General features: G+C 39.5%; 1 protein-coding gene and 1 pseudogene across 4 annotated transcripts in view; both read right to left on the bottom strand.

Annotated features, from left to right (window-relative positions):
• The window catches only part of BCL11A (BCL11 transcription factor A), a 188,227-nt gene that overhangs the window by 37,063 nt on the left and 132,612 nt on the right, over positions 1-18,552 (bottom strand). The window lies entirely within an intron of this gene.
• LOC134495622 (small ribosomal subunit protein uS10-like) lies at positions 18,158-18,494 on the bottom strand (annotated as a pseudogene).

The following is an 18,552-nucleotide window of genomic DNA, read 5'->3' as shown; positions in this document are numbered from 1 at the left end:
AGGAGGAGTTACAGATGCTGATTGGCCAGTCTTCAGAGGAGGATTTGAATCCTCCAATCAGTGCACAGGAAAGGCGTGCAGAAAAGCGCATGAATCAGAAAGCAGCCCGATTGGCTGCTGGAGAGAAAAGGCATGGAAGGGATCGGCATAAAAGGCCAACGCACGAAGAGCAGACTGCTGGAGACAACTGATCCTTTGAATTTGCAGCCTCAGCAGAAGAGTCCTTACCCATGTTGGAAACCTCGTCTGTAGCTGGAGGGGAATCAGCGCCTGCGTTTCCAATCGTGGAGGACCTGTATCCTGCACACGCTGTCACAGAGGATCCTTTCCCAGGTGATTCTAGCAACCTCAGCCTCAAGTCTGGTTCCGGACCTTGCTGAAGCCATTCAGCATGTTCCAGGCACGTTCCCAGCTTTCCTTCTAGCTCACAGCCTTGCCCAGAATCTCCAACCCAGTTTTGTTGTGCTTCTAGCTCTCAGCCTTGTGCAGAATCTCCAGTCCAGTTTCATTGTGCTCCAAGTTCCCAGCATTGCCCAGGGTCTCCAGTCCAGTTTTGTCGTGCCTTAAGTGCCCAGTCTTGTTCAGGAAGTTCATACCTGTCTTGTCATGCTCCGGGTTCTCAGCCTTGCCCAGGATCTGCAGTCCAGTCCAGCCATGTACCCAGCTCTCAGTCCACTCCAGAGTCTCCAGTCCAGCTTAGTCATGCGCCAAGCTCCCAGCATAGCCCCGGATCTCCAGTCCAGTCTTGTTTCGAGCTCTCAGCCTTGTCTTGAGCCTCCAGCCCAGTACAATTTTGCTTCTAGTAACCAGTCTAGCCTGGGATATCCAGTTCAGTTCAGCCTTGCCTCCAGAGCCAAGCCATGCCCAGTGGTTCCAGTTCAGTCTTGCCTAGCCTCCACATATCAGCCCAGTTCAAGCAGTGTTTCAGATCATAGACACTATATATATAAATTGGGTGATTCAGAAATGGGGTGGCTCAACTTAAATGTCCCTTTAAGGCTACAGCACAGCTTGGAAAATGGTGACGTCCCAGCCTCCTGGCAGCTCTTACCAATTGAGCGCGAACGCTGTTTACGATTTCCTGGCTGCAAGCCACCATCCTGGAGGACAAATGGGGTGATTCTGAGCATTTTCATTTCCCGGTAAAACACTCCTTGGCTTCAGGAAAAGCCTGCCTGAGCCCAAAAAAATTGCCGGGTTGTCAGTTCTGCCCACGGAGCCCTCAAACACAGCTGCTCAGTCTGCCATGTCCCCACCGGAAGTCTCATAAAGTACAATTATTCACAAATACTAACTACTTAATGGCAAAGCATTTTGTTTTACTTGCAGAGAAGTCCCATACTCAATCTCTCCTGCCTCCAGACTTTAAAAAGTTACAGGAGATGGAAGAGACAATACTCCCCACAAGTACAAAAAGGTCTTGAGGCAAATTTTGATCGCTGAAACAAAAAGGAAAACCTTATGACTCACCTAGCCATCTTTCTGATTTCAGAAAGTTTTGTACTAAGAGTATAAGTGACATGCAAGTTGCATGTTTGATTCTCTATGATGTAATAATGTTATTTTATACAGGAACAGCTACAAGGATCTTCATTCTTGTTCAAGAGATCCAGCAGGGGGAAGTAGTGTGTTTAACCCATTTACTATCAGCTTTTTGTTTTCTCTCAAAGGCCCATTCTCTTCTATCTTCTGTCTACAGGAAAATATATTTAGAAAAATAGCTCTTTTGATCTGAAAATTCTGGTAGGAAAAAAAAATGTTGAAAAGAGCAAAATGGTCTTTCCACATGTCACCCCTTCCCTCCTGTGGTAGCCTTCAGTTTAGGGGGAAAATATATACACATAATATGAGAAGGAGAAACAGTCATGCTAACCATCTCATGTTAGTTTCAGCTTCGCTATGATCAAGCATTAGAATGACTGTTTTAAACCACTGGCCATATCTCCCAGTATGAATCACCAAACCTCAAAGAATTATAGCTCCCCTAAGATACCAGCACACATAATCCTAAAACAAGAAACTGTTTCCTTTGGAACCCATGAAGGTGTGTCTCTTCCTCCACTCCCAATGTACACTCTGACCTCCGGTCAATGACCTCTTCAAGCTATAATGTCTCAGCCCAGCTTCGACCTACTAGATCAAAGGTCTTTCAAAGCAGGTGCCCGACAATTGGGTAAACAATAACCTTGTTTCAACAGTCCATAATTATGTATTTACCTGCTGGCCGTTAGAGACAATTGAGTTAATCATTCACCTTATAAATGCAGTTAGTAATTACAGAGTGGTAGAGAGAAGTTCAGAACTACCGGCAAGGGTTCTCAGATTACCAATTACTTGCTATTTTTCCACCCAATTCCATTTATATATAATGATTTACATTCCTTTCCCCCTTTTTTGTATGAAAAAAGAGAAAAATATACAGAGGGAAAAAATAAAGGAGAAAGAAGAAAATATTCTCCAGGGTAACATCTCACAATCTTTGCCCCCTGCTCAAGAAAAACCATAGTCTTATTGAAGCATTGACAAATAGAAAATATCTTAGTAGGAAAGTTCCTCCTCCTACCTATGACTGTTGGTGAAAGAGGAATGTACCAGCACAGAAAACAAGAAATATAAGGTAGTCTTCAAAGAAAGCATTTCTTTCTCATGTATTGCAATAGTAAGTTGGAGCTCTAGCCATAGACCATGCATGAGTGATGCAATTCACCCCTCTACAACTTGAAAGGTTTAAAAACTCTGGCAGCGTGGTTCAGACATCTTAGTTCTTTGGGTGCTGGGACATACATATGCAGCAGCCAGAATGGAGAGTCTTTCAGCTCTCAAAGAATGAAGCCAACTGAGGACTGGAAAACTTGGTCTTACATGCAAACTCACTCAGACTTGATTGAAAAAAAAAATACCAGTCTCCTCTTGTCATACATATTCTGGAATCTGCCTTTTTTCAACTCTGCTGCAGAATGTCACTATCTGCCTATCCATTATGTTTGTGTGTGACACTGCTAGGCCTTCACAGTTGGAGCAAGAAAGCAAGGAAATGTAGACCATTCACTGCTCCCATAATGTGTAACAGAATCCTTTCAAGCACCAAGCCAAGGGCTACACCAACATATGGACTCAGCCGGGGTTACTAAGAGGCCTTCCAAGAGCAAGAGTAGAACTACAGATAGTCCTCATTTAGCAACTGCCTCCGACAGTGATCGTTCGCAGTTACAGTGGTGATGAAAAAGTAACTTTGTGATCAATGCCTACATTTACAACCTTTGTAGCATCTCTCTCAGTCACATGTTCACCATTACAGGCAGTTGTCCTGTGCTTGGCTTGGTTTTTTTTTCCTTTTTCTCCTCCTTGCAGAGCAGAGAGATTCCCTAAACAAACTCTCTTTTCTCTGCCCTGCAGCAGGTCCCTAAATGTGCTAAGGCAAGTTAACAAGCTGAGCTTTGTGACCTTAGTTAGTTGATTAGAGCCTGGGCTGGCTGCAGGGGCTGCCTGAAATTGACCAGACTGTAATCAGTTTCACACTAAAGGCTTTTGTTTGCCTCCTAAGTGATTCCTTTGGATGTGTATTCCCCATTGTGTGCCTGCTTACTCTCTTGTAATCCCTTCCTCTCCAATGAATGTAAATACAAACAGCAATTCTCTTCTTGTTAATTATCCCAGCACCAGGGTGAGCATTCCAGAGGGCAGGGAGTGGGTAAAAAGGGCTATAAGACTTGCCCTTTTTCCCAGCTTCCTCGTGAGTCGAGTTCTGGAAACCTTCCCCACTGTTTGGGCTCATATCCTTCTGATACTGTAAAGCAAAGGAAAGCTGAAGTAAAATCATAAGCAAGGTCGTGGTCACAAGATTTTTCACTTAGCAATCGCTTTGCTTAACACCAAATTGCTGGTTCCAATTGTGATTGCTAAACAAGGACTATCTGTATATTTAACATCCAAATGGACAATTAGTTGCAGCAATAATTGATATAAACTAGGAGATTAGAGCTTTGAACTCAAATACAGAGAAACAAATTTATATATTTCACACATTATTGGATTAAGGTTTGAAACAAGTTATTTTTCCATTCCTGGGGGAAGGGTAAAAAACAGAAAGCTACAACAAGAGAATCTGTACTTGAGGATTTCATCACTTTCTTATTGCTAACCCTCTTTTAAAAAGGAATGGATAGAGTGATTTATATTTTGCTCTGTGCAAATACTGACAGTCAGAAGTATTTCCTCATAACCATATCCCAAGGAAGCATGAATGAGCTGCTTATCCAAACTGCAGCTCTAAAATAGGTCAATACTGAGCAGGAAAACTTACTATATTAATTTCTAGCATTCTGTCACATAATTGTTTGACATATAACTAGAAATCACAATAGGACTTTGCAGCAAAAGTATAGCCTTAATTCTGGATCTGCCTTCAATCACATATTCTCTGCAAAAATATGCTGTAATTGTTTTATATCAGGAGCTGCAATGTATTGTCATGATATCCTGAAGTTAAAAGACATGCTGTGATAAGAAATGCACAGAAAAATAAGGAACTCACTAGATCTGGTCAGCGGAGGAGCAGGAAGAGGTAAAGTATTTTCTAGTCAGAATTACTTTGGTTTGTTGTGAAGGAACTGCAATGCTATCCCAACATCAAAAACATGTGTTCTTACAAGAGCTATTTGTTTCCTTTATTTCAATAATCAAGGACAGAATGGGGACATCTTACTTTTTTCTGTCCTGAAATAATCTCTGAATGTTTATCTCAATATATAACTTGGTTCCTATCTCTCGTACCCCAGGGCTAAGATTCTGTATAATTGGCCACCAAATCCTAGGCCAAATTCAAAAAGTGTAACAGGCAAGTGTCGAACAAGCTTCTTAAAAAGATCAGCATTTGATCCTGCTCACCCTTATAGAGTCCTCTGAAAGTGACAACAGGCAAGTGGATACAAGTGACTGCAATGCAAAGATTATTTACTTAGAATTTCAAAAGGCCTTTCACAAAATACCTCCCTAGAGACTTGTGTAAAAGCAAGCAAACATTGGGATAAATAGAGAGGTCCTCTTATCAATCTGTAGCTAGTTTAAAGACAAAAAACAAAGAACTGGAACAAGTGGTCAGTTTTTATAGAAGACAGAGGTAAACAGCAGGTCTCTGAAGGATCCCCATTGGGATTCAAACTCTGTAACTTATTTTCATCTGGAATGATCAGCAGTTAAATAATGACATATCTGAATTTTCTGACAACACCAAATAATCTAGTGTAGTTGAAACAAAAATGAATAATGAAAAGTTTCAATCTCTTTCAACTGGGGCAATGGGCTTCAAAATGGCAACTTCAAGTCAATGAACAAGTGTAAAGTGGTGCACACCGGGATTAAAAAAAATTCTAGCTGCAAAAATGAGTTGGTGGTGGTTGGAAGAAAGGAATCTTGGAGACCAGGAAATAGCTCTGGCACTTTTATCTATGAAGGTACACTAGAAAATGGACAAGAAATGCCTGGCCTGAACTCGAAAGCTAATATAAAGCTAAAAAAGGATCCTTGGAGTTGAGAATGGGATTTCAACAGCTTTCATATCAACTAATGACACCCTATAACAAACATAAATAAAGCAAAACAGAAAAAAATCTGAATAAACTATGGAGGAAATAAAAATGAGAAAACTGCTTGATTTCTAGAGATCATATAATTCAGAGTTTGGATACTATTTTATTTAGTAAATGCGATCTGTGACCAGCACAGCACATAAAAAGAAAATAGTTTCTACCCTGATGTGAATTTTGTTTTTCTAACTGAGATAGCAGCCGATAAAAACTTAGCTACTCTATTTTAACAGTTGAATTCTGATCCTGCAAGAGGCGGCATATAGCATCCACCCTTAAATGGAATTGGATTCTATTGATGAGAGGTGTTGAAAGGATAGAGCGTATCCTATCATAGAAGGGACAATGGAAGAAAATGTGGGCAAGGGATTCAGGCTCATTCAAACCATAGGGACAGATTCTCTCTACTAAAGGGATTTTCTGGTACCTACCCTCCAATATTTTGCAAGGTGGGCCAGGCAAAAAGCTCAGTGGTACATAGCAGAGGTGAAATTATAGGTACTTGGGGTATAAGTGGGTTCCCATCAAGAACCTGCCATTAAGAATCCCCAATAGCCCCCAAATCCAGCTGCCATGCTATAACTTATTGGTAGATTTCTGCTGTCTCTAGGCCTAAAGACAATTGATACTGGGGAGAAAGACCACAGAAACACAGATCAGCCAAAACCTTTTGCATCATAAAGGTAAGTTGTCAACAAGAATTAATGGGTCCAGGGAGCAGCTGGTGTAGAAGAGCTTTAGACAGTAAGAGAGGCAACAAATGTGGGCTCCTGTCTCAAGGGGGAACCATGCCTGATTCAGCATGAATCAGTGCATTTGAGACACAGCATGGGTCCTGAAAGATAACACACAAACACTGTGAGAAGGGTGTTATAGACGCATACCTGAGACCCAGAAAGCTTACACAGATTTGGCTTTAAACAGCTTTATGGCAGCTGGGATGCATCTATGCCCATAGAATGGAATTACCCCAATATTGCCTGGGCACTATTATTGACTTTGTTGAAGACAGCTTTAATTTGCTTCCACCAGGCTCCAAAGGCCTTGAACACAGTGCCCAGATATCTAAAGGCAGAAACCTGCTTGATCTGATTGTTATCAATGTGCCATTGCTATTTTTGGCACCTACATCCCTTTGAAAATCCCACTATTTCAGTTTTAGAGTAATGAATTGTGAACCTTTCCTCTCTACAATAGTCCACCAAGGCCTGGAGACATCTCCTAGGTTTGACCTAGGAAAGTGAAGTAACTGCTGCATCTTCTGCATAAAGCAGCTCTGTAAGATGTCTATTTGAGTTGGAGGAGGTGAAATTCCCTTTTAGTTAGGGTTGCTACAAGAGAATTCAAACAGATATTAAACAGAAGGGGGGCAAGATACAGCCTGATTTCACCCCTTTGTTTATTCAGATATCCATAGTAAGATGCCAGGCATGATCTTGTCTAATCTGGACAATGGTATTTTTATGTAGCTTCCTGGTTAGACAGACAAGCCACAGGTCTATGGAGGTACATGGTAGCTTCCACCAGAATCTGTCATGTGGAATAGAATCAAAGGCCTACTTTAGGTCAATGAAGGCAACATAAAGGGGATGATGTTGTTTGCATGTGTATTTATCAACTAAAAACTGCAGGATGGCACATTGATCGATAGTGGATCTACTCTCCCGGAAACCCATTTGCTCATCCAATACTCTTCTTGTTCCAGCAAGATTTCACATTGTTTTTAATACTGGTTAATACAGGTCATTTGATCACGATCCAGGTACATGCGTGCCTGGCTTGCAATCATGCCATCACAAGGAGTCGCGGTCACATGATCACCATTTGTGACCTTCCCTGTCGACTTCCCACAAGAAAAGTCAAGGGGGAGGCTGGCAGGGAAGGTCGCAAGTCACTCTGGTAAGTTGTTCTCTCTTTTTCTTCCACCTGCAGCACCCCCCTGCCTGTGCACAGCCTCTGCCGGCCCTCCCGTACCTTCCCCCAGCCTCCTGCAACTCAAGCACAACCTCCACCAGCCTCCTGCACAGCCTGTGCTGGCCCTCCCCCCGCAGTGGTTCCTTATCTGGGACTCCCACTTCTTCCCAGTTAACAACGCGCGCATCTTGGGGTTACTACAGCAACTTGGACTTCCATCACTAAGTGATGTGGTCACATGACATTGGGCTTTACAATGTCATGGTTTAGCAATAGCAATCTCATTCCCAATTGCCACTGCAACCCAAGGACTACCTGTATTTGCTCTACAGCCAAATACAGCCATACCAAGGTGATGGAGTGCCAGCTAAGATGTATGAAGGGAGTTTGCCCATTTGTACAGGTTTTCTCTTATATTGGAAATGTAATTACTTGTGAAGTATGTTCCTCTGATCAACTAATGCTTTGGATGTTTTTCATGAAACTATTTCTATGAACTCATAGCTTCTTAACCAGCACTTTGGGGCCCATTTTTCATGATGGGGCTCACTATTTTGAACCTAAGGAAGATGCAACAAAGGAACGAACTGGTATACTTTGGAAATTTAAGGAATTTGTATACTTTACTTCTTGAGATTAAACAAATATAGATGAAATCTTAATTTGCATACCACACTAAAAATAGCTTTCAATCTAGCACATTTGAAAGGAATGGTTTTGTGAAAAAAAAAAGTTCTTTACAAAGCACAGTCCTATGTTGTTATTTCCCCTTTTTCTTTTGTTCTAACTAGAAGCATTTGGAACAAAAATAATCTCTTGATTTTTATTTCAAGAAAAGTAGTTTTCTTTTCAGTAGGTTAGTTTAGACTAGGTTAGTCTAAAATACTAAGTTTCATCTCTTCTATGTAAATAATCACTGTAGGTTGTGTATGTTACAAAAATTATCCAAATTCTGAACTACAAAAAACCTGGGCTAGCTTGTAGTGGCAACGCGAAGACCATTGTTATTTCGAGGAGTTTAAGTGACATATTTTGATTTTCTCCCTCACATGAAGAAGCTTAATTTTGAGTTATATTAATGTTTAGCTGGCTTGTTTTTTATTTCTGTTTGGAATGGGTGGGCAGATAAGAGAAAACCCCAAGATAGTTTTTGTTAAGCACTAGCTTATCTGTATAGCTTCCCAGGCTCTTGGAAACAGGTGCTCCAGACCCTGGGCACTATCCCATCAAGGTCAGATCCTGCAACCATGGAAACAGGGTCACGAGGCGTTAGGACCAGACTTTGTTAAAAACCTTAGGGTTGCTTTTTGAGTTCAGCAGCTTCTGCACAGACCCGAGCACTGCGTGCTGTGAAAATTGAGCCATCCTGGGGTATCTCTGCTGTCCTTGTTAAGGGGCTCCTGATAGCCTATGGGAGATAGGGTTTCAACTTGCTTAGTATGTAATGATTTTCCTTTCTTTATCCTATGCTTTTTATGCTTCTGTTTAATCTGCCTAAACTGTGTTTCTAGTTAAACTGTGTTTCTGTTTAAAATAAAGCTTAAAATCTCTTTATCCATTGGTGTGCTTATTGTCTCTGAATCTAAAAGAACCAATTGTCTGAGCACCTGATCCCTGCTTGGACACTTGGCAGAACCTAGCTATCCTACATAAAGTATGCCAATTACACTACAATTAATATAATTAGCTATAACATGTAATATGTATTTTAATTTCTTATCCTCATCCCCAATGTACAGTACAGGTTCAGTTGAAGATGAAGTACAGCTAGTCTTTCAGTGCTGGGTCTATGTCCATAGACAATTATTTGCATGGTAGCTGCTTTGGCTGGAAGTAAAATCTGAAATGAAATTTAGAAGATATAGCCATGCACATTTACTAGGAATTAGATCAGATGTATGTGTGACTCTGTATTCTGAATAACAACCCAAGGCTTTAATTGCACTATATCAGGCACAAGGAAGAAGGAGAATTTTAACTGGAAGGGGTTCTTTATGCTAAGAGTTTGCTCAGCCTAGAAGATTTGGAAGAGACATCATAGAGTGGCAAGAACTTTGTAAACCATCAACTCCAAGTTTATCTTCAATTCAACAAACTTAAGAGTTAGAGCATTCCCAAGTGACCGTTACCCTGTTTCCACTTGAAGGCCTCCAATATGGAAGACCTGCCCATCATCAACAATTGATTCCATTGTAAAACTGCTTTTATTAAAAATTTCCCTTAATATGCAACCAAACTCTAAATTTATGGTATTTAGTACTATGTTCAGAAGCAATAGTAAACAAGTCTTTGTTGTCTTCAGTGACAGATACTACATAAAATTGTATCTACCTATTTTTAAATATCTACCTTTAAATGTATTAGAAGAATGTTGTATTTACCCCAGCCAGTGTTCTTTTTACCTGGTTAAGCACACACAGTTCTATCAATATGCAGAGTTCCTTTCCTCAGAGGATTTCCCCCTATATTCTGACCATCTTTATTGCCCTTTTCTAAACCTGTCTTCCAAAAATATCAGGATACTAAACATATGATGCACTTCGCTTTTAAAATCATAGTAGCTAAAAGTGTTTTAAGATAATTAAACTACCACTTTAAATATTTGTGAGATCTTCAAAAACAAAAGCCTGGCCTAGGATCATGCAAAGTTAACTATGTATGGAAACTGTTCAAATGTATGCTGAATGTCATGTCCTGCTTAGGGGAGATTACCAGCTAGTATGTGTGCAGGCTTGGCTGATGCAGGATGTGGAGTTGTCAAGACATCACGGACAGAGAAAACAAAGTGGACCCAGCAGTCTAAAGAACAAGGTCATAAATAACATTTCAGTCAATAGAGTAAGGATTTCATTTGCAAAGCAGATAAGGATTGCTTGGTTAGGCCACAGAGCTGAGAGCTGAAGACAAGTCTTTTGACAGCAACCAACTCAACTAAGGGTTTGTAAAGTCCAGCCTATTAGAGTTCCACCTATATAAAGTTCTCTGCTCATCAAAGAGGTACATCCCCAGAACTTTTCTTTGTCCTTTGAAGGACACTACTTTGCTATGAAGCTACCTGAGTTTGCATTCTAGAGTGGGTGCACTCTCTGGCACTGAGAGGTATGTCAGTTTTTCCTCAAGGAGCTCTCTGCTACCTGTGAAACAAATATCTGTCTTGCAATACTTCCAGAACATCTCAGGTATGGTTTTCTCCTAATGGCGAATGCGTCCCTGGATGCTTCTGAAATTGTAACACTCAAAATGCCTCTTGTGGTGTCCTTATCTTAGAGCTTTCCAATTCTCATCCAAAGAAAACTCCATACCAAACAGGGCCCCCACTCCTCCCATATTTTGTATATCCAGATGGCCGATTGCTAGGCTTCATTCTGTGCTTCAGGTTCAAACATGACCCTCCTCAATTATACAAAATCTTAAAAGTTTGTATGCTTCAGATAACATGATCTGCATTTCCCAGGCTCACGTTTACAGACACTGGATTCCTGAATTACAGAACTCTCTACTTAGTAAGCATAGTAAGCAATACTACCACTTTAACCTAAAAAATAGTGATTAAGGCTATTCTACACCACAGAGATTTTGAAAGAGCTGATTGAAATAAAGCATGTATGTATGTATGTATATAAACACATACACATAACTTACATACAGTGCTAGCCTTCAAGTCAGTGTTGACTTCTGATGACTGCCTGGACTAGTACATGCAGGTTTTTTGGCAAGATTTTTGGAAGTGATTTGCCACTGGCTTTTTCCTATGGCTGAGAGACAATGGCCCAAGGTCATCCGCCTGGGTTTGTGTCTAAGGCTGGACTACAACTCATGGCCTCCCAGTTTCTAGTCTGGTACCTTAACCAATACACCAAACTGGCTCTCATGTACATTAATACCAACAGTCTAAAAACTCTAAACAATGAACAGCAATTGAAAAAATTAAAATCTAAAACTTAAGAAATGGCCTACTGAAATACAAGTGATTTTCTGAAAAGCATGCTGAAATAAAACAACTTTCAAAAAATCTACTCCATAAACTGGCTGACTTTTCCCATTTTTAAAAAATTTACACTACTACATTTCTTTGTGGAAGAAATCAAATAGGGCCTCAGAAGCAAAATGAATTCAAGCATAATGAAGGAGGCAGTGCTTGAGTTATTGTGGCCCCAGGCCATTTGAAGCTTGAAAGGCCAAAGCCAGGGTCTTGAACTGACCCCAGGAAGAAACTAGTGAACAATGAAGCTGAAAAGAGTTCCAGATGCAGATGCTAGCTATGCATGTATGTATGAGATTTGGAGGCCACCCAACTCTAAAACAAAAGAAAACAATAAAAAGTTATCACTGTCACCTGTGCATCCAAAAACAGAGACAGATCTAGAAATAACCCGTAATAATTTTGCTATTTTAGAAGAATCCCTCTCATATTTTCTAAAACATGCTATATTTACATCTCTGAAAATATAATCCATCTCATTCCCAATCCCATAATTCCGCCTCATTTTTATTTAACTTCAATCTCTTCTAAGGCTGTTTTGGATTCAAAGAGAAAGAAGTACTTTAGAGCATGCATGAGTGTGCATGTACAGCATCTCTCAGCAACATCTCGAAACGTTTTCCTTGCATCATACTGCAACTGTAGAAAGCAGCTCTGCCATTCCTGGAAAAGATACACTTGCTTTAAGATATTACCAACAGGTGCTAGGTGAGCATATTTTCCCCTTCAAGTATTGCAATGCATAGCCGTAGTCTCTTCACATCCATCCATTCAAAAATGACCTCCAGAAACCAATTCAGACCAAATGTAACTGAAAGACAGTTGGGTGTCATCAAAGCTCAAATGTCTGGATGACTTTCACAGTACGTTTAGTTGACAAAGAACCTAGAAGATAAGGTGAAACTCTGCAGCACCCAATATGCCCCTTGCCATTAAGTGAATCATCAGTCTCTTGATATATTCCTCCAGGAAGGAACAGTTACTTTTTAAAAAACCCAAACCTGCTCAGTCTGTTTTGATTTCTGTTTATCAATGAATTGGAAACCACTGCAATCACAACAAATTGTGTACAAGCTTCCTTAAATATTGTTTGGCATGGTGTATGAATTTAGTGCCACTTACTTACTGATTTGTTTTAAGCATGTTATTTGTTGTATTATAGTTTTTAAGCTAGCTGCATTGAGAGCTCAATATGGGTAGAAAGCTAGTATTCATATTAAGTTAAGAATACCTACATAAATATGAGCAGTAGAAAGATGTTCTTGGTAGCTGCTCCCCAACTTCCTGGAAAGTTTCATAAGAGATTTCCATTTCAACACAACAAATGAACTTCAGGAACAAAATTGACTGGAGTTTTGCAGCATCAAAGAAAAATTAAGCAGCATTTTTAAAAATTAAAAATTAATACCAGTTTGCTCCCAGCATTTAATATCAATCACATATTTAAAGTTTATTATTTTATTTCCAGTAGTTTATACCATTATGATGTTTGTATTTCAGTATTTTCAATGTTTTTATTTCATTGGGTTTTTTAATTATGTAAATTATGCAGTGCCTAGAGGAATTATTTAGTGATGGATAGAATGAAATATATATAGGTTGTACAAATCACACAAACATAAAAAAGAGCAGCAATCAATGTGCAAAATATGACTAAACTGCAAATATAAAGGTAAGACTGTTATTATGATTGGCTATTGTAAATTTCAGATATTATCATAACCATGAGAATAAAATCTCAACTCACTACATGCATGTGTGAGGCCTGATAGATGAGGTCTCCCTCTCTCTCTCTCCCTCTCTCTCTCTCTCTCACACACACACACACCAGGTACTTTACTGAATAATTCAGACACAATGGACCTTACATATAAAGTGCCAATGCAATGAAAATGTGTTTGCAAATATATCTTTCGTCTGTTGTTTAGATGTACACACTAAAATGCCAGAACTGGCTGCAGTTTCCTGTTGAGAACTTCAGTTTGCCTATGAGCATTGCTTCAAATGGCCTATATGGTATCATTAGCATTAAGATTAATCTGTCCCTAACGCCTGTTAAACTGACCATTACCTTGCCTACATGCTGGCTAATCTGAAATTCTACTGTTTAAATTGCACTTGTTTGACACGCATTAGTTCTAGCAAGCTTGCTGCTTGCACATTAGTATAATGAAATGTGCAGTGATATTATTTATCTAGGGTTGGATCTAATTGCTCTTGGAAACTAATTAAAAAGGGAAAAGGTATGGGAAGCCTAAAAAAAATCTGTGGTTTATAGATACTGAGAATTGTTCTAGGGTGCACCTATGCTGCTTCTTCAGATCAATTCCTCATTGATAACACTATCCAATTTGCATATCCTGAATCCTATAAAAACTGAAAACAGACTATATTAATTTAGCATTTAACAAAGCTTGTTCATTTCAGAATGCAAACCCCAACAGTAACAAACCTTCACTATCTGAACAGAGTACAAGGTAAACATGATCCCACCACAGCCATGGGACATTCCAGATCCTCTACTCTACCCCAGCTGATGTTAAACCGAAGAGCCCTCCTTCATTTTTTCTATTTTTGAATAACCTTTTTATTGCTTTTTAAACTCATTCATGACTTTGATGCAAATTTCATTTGCACAATATCTCAGGCACATAACATATTAAATGTCCAGATCTGATCTAGCAGTACCACTCACTATCATGGGCACATTCTCTGTTTACTGGACAGGCATTAATGTTGTAAACTTCCCTACTTTTTTTTTTTAAAAAGGGTGGAGGGCGCTTTTGCAGAGAGAGGTAAGAGACTGGAATATAAAAACCAATGGGATAGGTCAAGCCCTCCTTTCTTATGCTTCTTCCACAGCTACTATTTAGAACCAGTTTTCCACAGTGGCAGGAGAACAGATCTCCCATTTGAATGTCAATACCAAGCTCCAGTTCATAAGAGAAGGGAGCAGAAAGCTGGTCTTATATATAACTTGCAAAACTAAATATGGAACAACCTTTCCTGTTCAGTTGCCCCAAGAACCTTGGGCCCTGCCTTCTGCATGAAGGCAAAGAATTATGTTCTAGGATCCTCCCAATGAGTTTGCAAAATTCCACTATTTTCTTTTTCTTGAATCAAAAACCCATGTGTTTGTTAAGTTTATACTGCACTTTTTTTCAGGAGCTCAAAGTAATATGCGCATTCTCCCATTTTACCCCTACAAAACAAACACTGTGAGGTAGATTGGGCTGAAAGAGTATGACTGGCCCAGCCACCCAGGGAGTTTCTGTGGCTTAGGACCCACAGAACTGGGTATTGTGGTTAAGGCACTGGACTAGAACCCAGATCTCCCCAAACCTAGTTCAGTGCCTTAACCACAATACCTATATCTCAAGTCTTTAGAGATAGGCTTGCATATTTATTTGTTTATTTATCTAATTTATCCCTGCCCATCTCCCGTCGGAGGCCTCTGGGCGGTTTACAACAAGCGATTAAAACCATCACAATAATACAAATACAGTAAAAATACTATAAATAGAAATAAAAATAAAGAATAAAAAATCCAAGCGATGAAACATCTAAAACAGTCCAAGTGTGGGAGGAGTGGTCTATAACAACCATCCCCATGTAGCTCTATTCCCCTATCCACCCCAAGCGAGGCAGCAGAACCAGGTCTTCAGACTCCGCCGAAAGGCCAGGAGAGATGGGGCCAATCTCACCTCCAGGTGCAGCATGTTCCACAGGGCGGGAGCTACTGCGGAGAAGGCCCACTTCCTGGACCCTGCCAGATGAAATTCTTTTACAGACGGGGTCCGTAGCATGCCCTCTCTGCACAATCAGGTGGGACGGGTTGATGTAATGGGGAAGAGGCGGTCCCTCAGGTAACCTGGCCCCATGCCATGTAGGGCTTTAAAGGTGATAACCAACACCTTGAATTGGACCCAGAAGCAAACTGGTACCCAATGCAGCTCGCGCAGCAGTGGTGTTACATGTGCCCTTCTGGGGGCACCAAAAAACAGCTCGCGCAGCTGCATTCTGGACCAGCTGAAGCTTCCGGATACTTTTCAAGGGTAGCCCCATGTAGAGCGCATTGCAATAGTCTATCTGAGAGAACAAGGGCATGAATGACTGTTCGAAGGGCCTCCTGGTCCAGGAAGGGGCGTAACTGGTGCACGGCACGTAGCTGCACGTAGCTGTCATTTTGAATACAATATTCAAAATGACATGGAAAAAGCAAGTATCAGTATCTTACATAATTTTTCCTTCTGGCATTTGGGCACCTTTTCCTCCCCACATAAAGCTTCGAAGCCTTACTCATCTCTTTCTACTTGTGATCACGTCTTGCCTTAAAAAAAATCCTATTTTCTGCCAAAACTCTGCTTCCAGGTGTGCAAATGAAATAAAACACAAATGAAATGAAATAAAAACTAATATGCCTCATAGAAGGTAGGATGCAGACAATAGTATGTTAGCTTGAAAAGCTTGTCAAAATAATGAAAATGGTTGTACAAAATAATGAAAATGGTTGTGCATTAAGAATATAGTTTTGCCAAATTTTTTATATGGAAGTGAGAGCTGGGCATGAAGGGAGAAACATCAAAATTGAATACAGTGGGAATGTGGGTTTTAAGAAACATGTGTAGTAACATAGGAAGAGAGAGAGTCAAAAATGAATGGATGCTGTGGATGAAATAAAAAGTTAGCTATCAGTATGAAACAAGTGCATTGAGATGGTTAGGTCATACTAAAAAAAAATGAATGAGGACTGATTCATGAAACAAATATATGAACAAAGAGTGAACAAAAAAAGAAGGGGAAGACCAAGAAATTCACAGTTAGATGGAGCTAATCATTGTGGAAAAGAAAAAGATAAGAAGTTTAAAGGACAAAAGGCAATGTATGAAGTGGTATACAGATATGGCAGAAAGATGGTCTGCAAAGATAGAAAAGTATAGCGAGGTATAATGAACAGTATTAGTGTAAAACAGTTTTAGCTATGCTTCCTTTTCTGCTTTTATACCCCATAATTTTCATTCTTTTTGGCTTATCATTTCTTACTCCATTTTTGCATTCTGTATAAAACTGGTAACTCTAAAAGAGAATAGTAAGATATACATGTATGGATGGAAAATGATGAATAATTCATACATATAATTTTCAGCACAGAATTTGCCTTGTCACTGAACCTGGATTTTATTTTTCTGGAAGCTCATTCTCTGCAAACAGAATGAAGAAAGTTCAATCTAAAATAATTATCTTAATTGGCAACACTACGTCTTCATTTAAGGTAATATTTATATCAGCTTCATATGTATCATCCTGGCCTAGTCTTTGCAACAGTGGTAAACAAGAAGTCTTCATGAAATAAGCAAGCAGGGAATGAAGGTTACTGTTCTCTTCACTGTTTCTTACCTGCAAGTGTTATTCAGAGATATATTGCCACTGAACACAGAAGTTTCATTAATTACTTTGGCTAACACCCAAACTTTTTGAGTAACAAAGCCACAACTACTTCCTTGCTAAACAGAAAAGAGGTAAAATGTTTTTAAAGCATAGGACATGACAATGAGCATACTGTGGGTAAGAATGAGGTTTTTTTCCACCTATCATTAACTGGAATTACTCTCTACTGGAGATTACTCCACGAACTTATTTCCCCATTAGATATTTATTTATTTATTTACTGTGTTTATTTATTTTTATCATATTTGAATAGCCACCTATCTCAGAGTACATAATAAAACAAAGTACATAAAAGCCAAATAAATAAAAACTAATATGGAAGTCCTGCAATTTTTTAAAAAAAGGGAAAAGAGCATAGAGCATACTATGATATTCCGGATTTGAGTTACAGTACGTTTGTGTTCTTCCCTCCCCCCTCCCCCCAAAAAGGGAGGGCTACTTCTGCCTTAATGCCTTGTAACAAAAAACTTATGTTATTTCACCCATAGGACAATAGGCACAGGAACTGGATATGTCGGAAGTCATATAAATTTGATCTCTAGCTTAAGGCTGCGGAATTATTAGTCTGCTGGTTCACACAGATGGAATACAGCCATTTGAGAACTAGAAGAATAATACTGCACTAACAGCCTGTTCTTCTAGAAGTGATGCCTCCTTGCTATACGTTACTAGTTAGGTGGCAATTTAAAAGCTTAAAAATGTTTTTAAACTTCACAGTACATCAGCTTAACTATTTCGTAACTGCACTCTCACATAGCACTAAACCAAAGCCTAACAAACTGCATTATGGATTAGTGCAATGAAAACCCAGTCTTCAACACACAGATTCTGCCTTCTCCTACAGATGAAGTATTGCTTACTCTCATGTTGTGATGTCATGAAACTGAATTTTTCCTGTACCCTCCCCCTGAAAATTGGGGAACTAATAAACTTGAAATGTTACAGCAGACTATAGCTTTTTTTTCCCTCTCATTAATGTAGTATCTGACAAGGCAATGTTTCCCATCTAATTATATATGTTATCCTTTTCCACTCAAAGGATTAGAGTAGAAATCAAACCCAAGACCACTCAGTCAACAGTCACCTTGAAACCCAGCAGGATTCTGCTGCTTGCTCAAGCAGCAGCTTACTGGATTTTTTCTCTCTCACATAATACAAGAATGTTTGTTAAGGTTTTTAAAAAATATTCTAAAAGTTTACAGCTTTTATTGGTGCAGATGTCAATCATTTAAGCATCAGCAGTGGTAACATAAACTTCTATACAAGGTTCAGTACTGACAGAAGGTATCTATTTGACAACCTCTGAAGGACTGTGTAAATCAATTAAGTGCTTGTGTATATGACACATGAAAACAATCCTAAATTTTAGAACCATCACATGTTTTCCTTGTAATGATTCAGAGTCTTGGTAGGTATGTGAATGGGACCTTTCATTTTCATTTTTTTTCCCTGAGCACCTCTGATGCTACACAAACCCTTTCAAGAACCTTCACGTTGCAATTTGTCAAAATAATTCTGATTTGATGAATTGCTAGCTCTTATTCCATGCTATCCTTAAATGCCATAGCCACCACGAAGCATTCCTGACTGATATAATCCTGAGCACTAGAGGCCAGGGAACAC

Source organism: Candoia aspera, chromosome 1 (assembly GCF_035149785.1).
Source record: "Candoia aspera isolate rCanAsp1 chromosome 1, rCanAsp1.hap2, whole genome shotgun sequence".
NCBI lineage: Eukaryota > Metazoa > Chordata > Lepidosauria > Squamata > Boidae > Candoia > Candoia aspera.
This window is presented reverse-complemented; position numbering and strand designations above follow the sequence as displayed.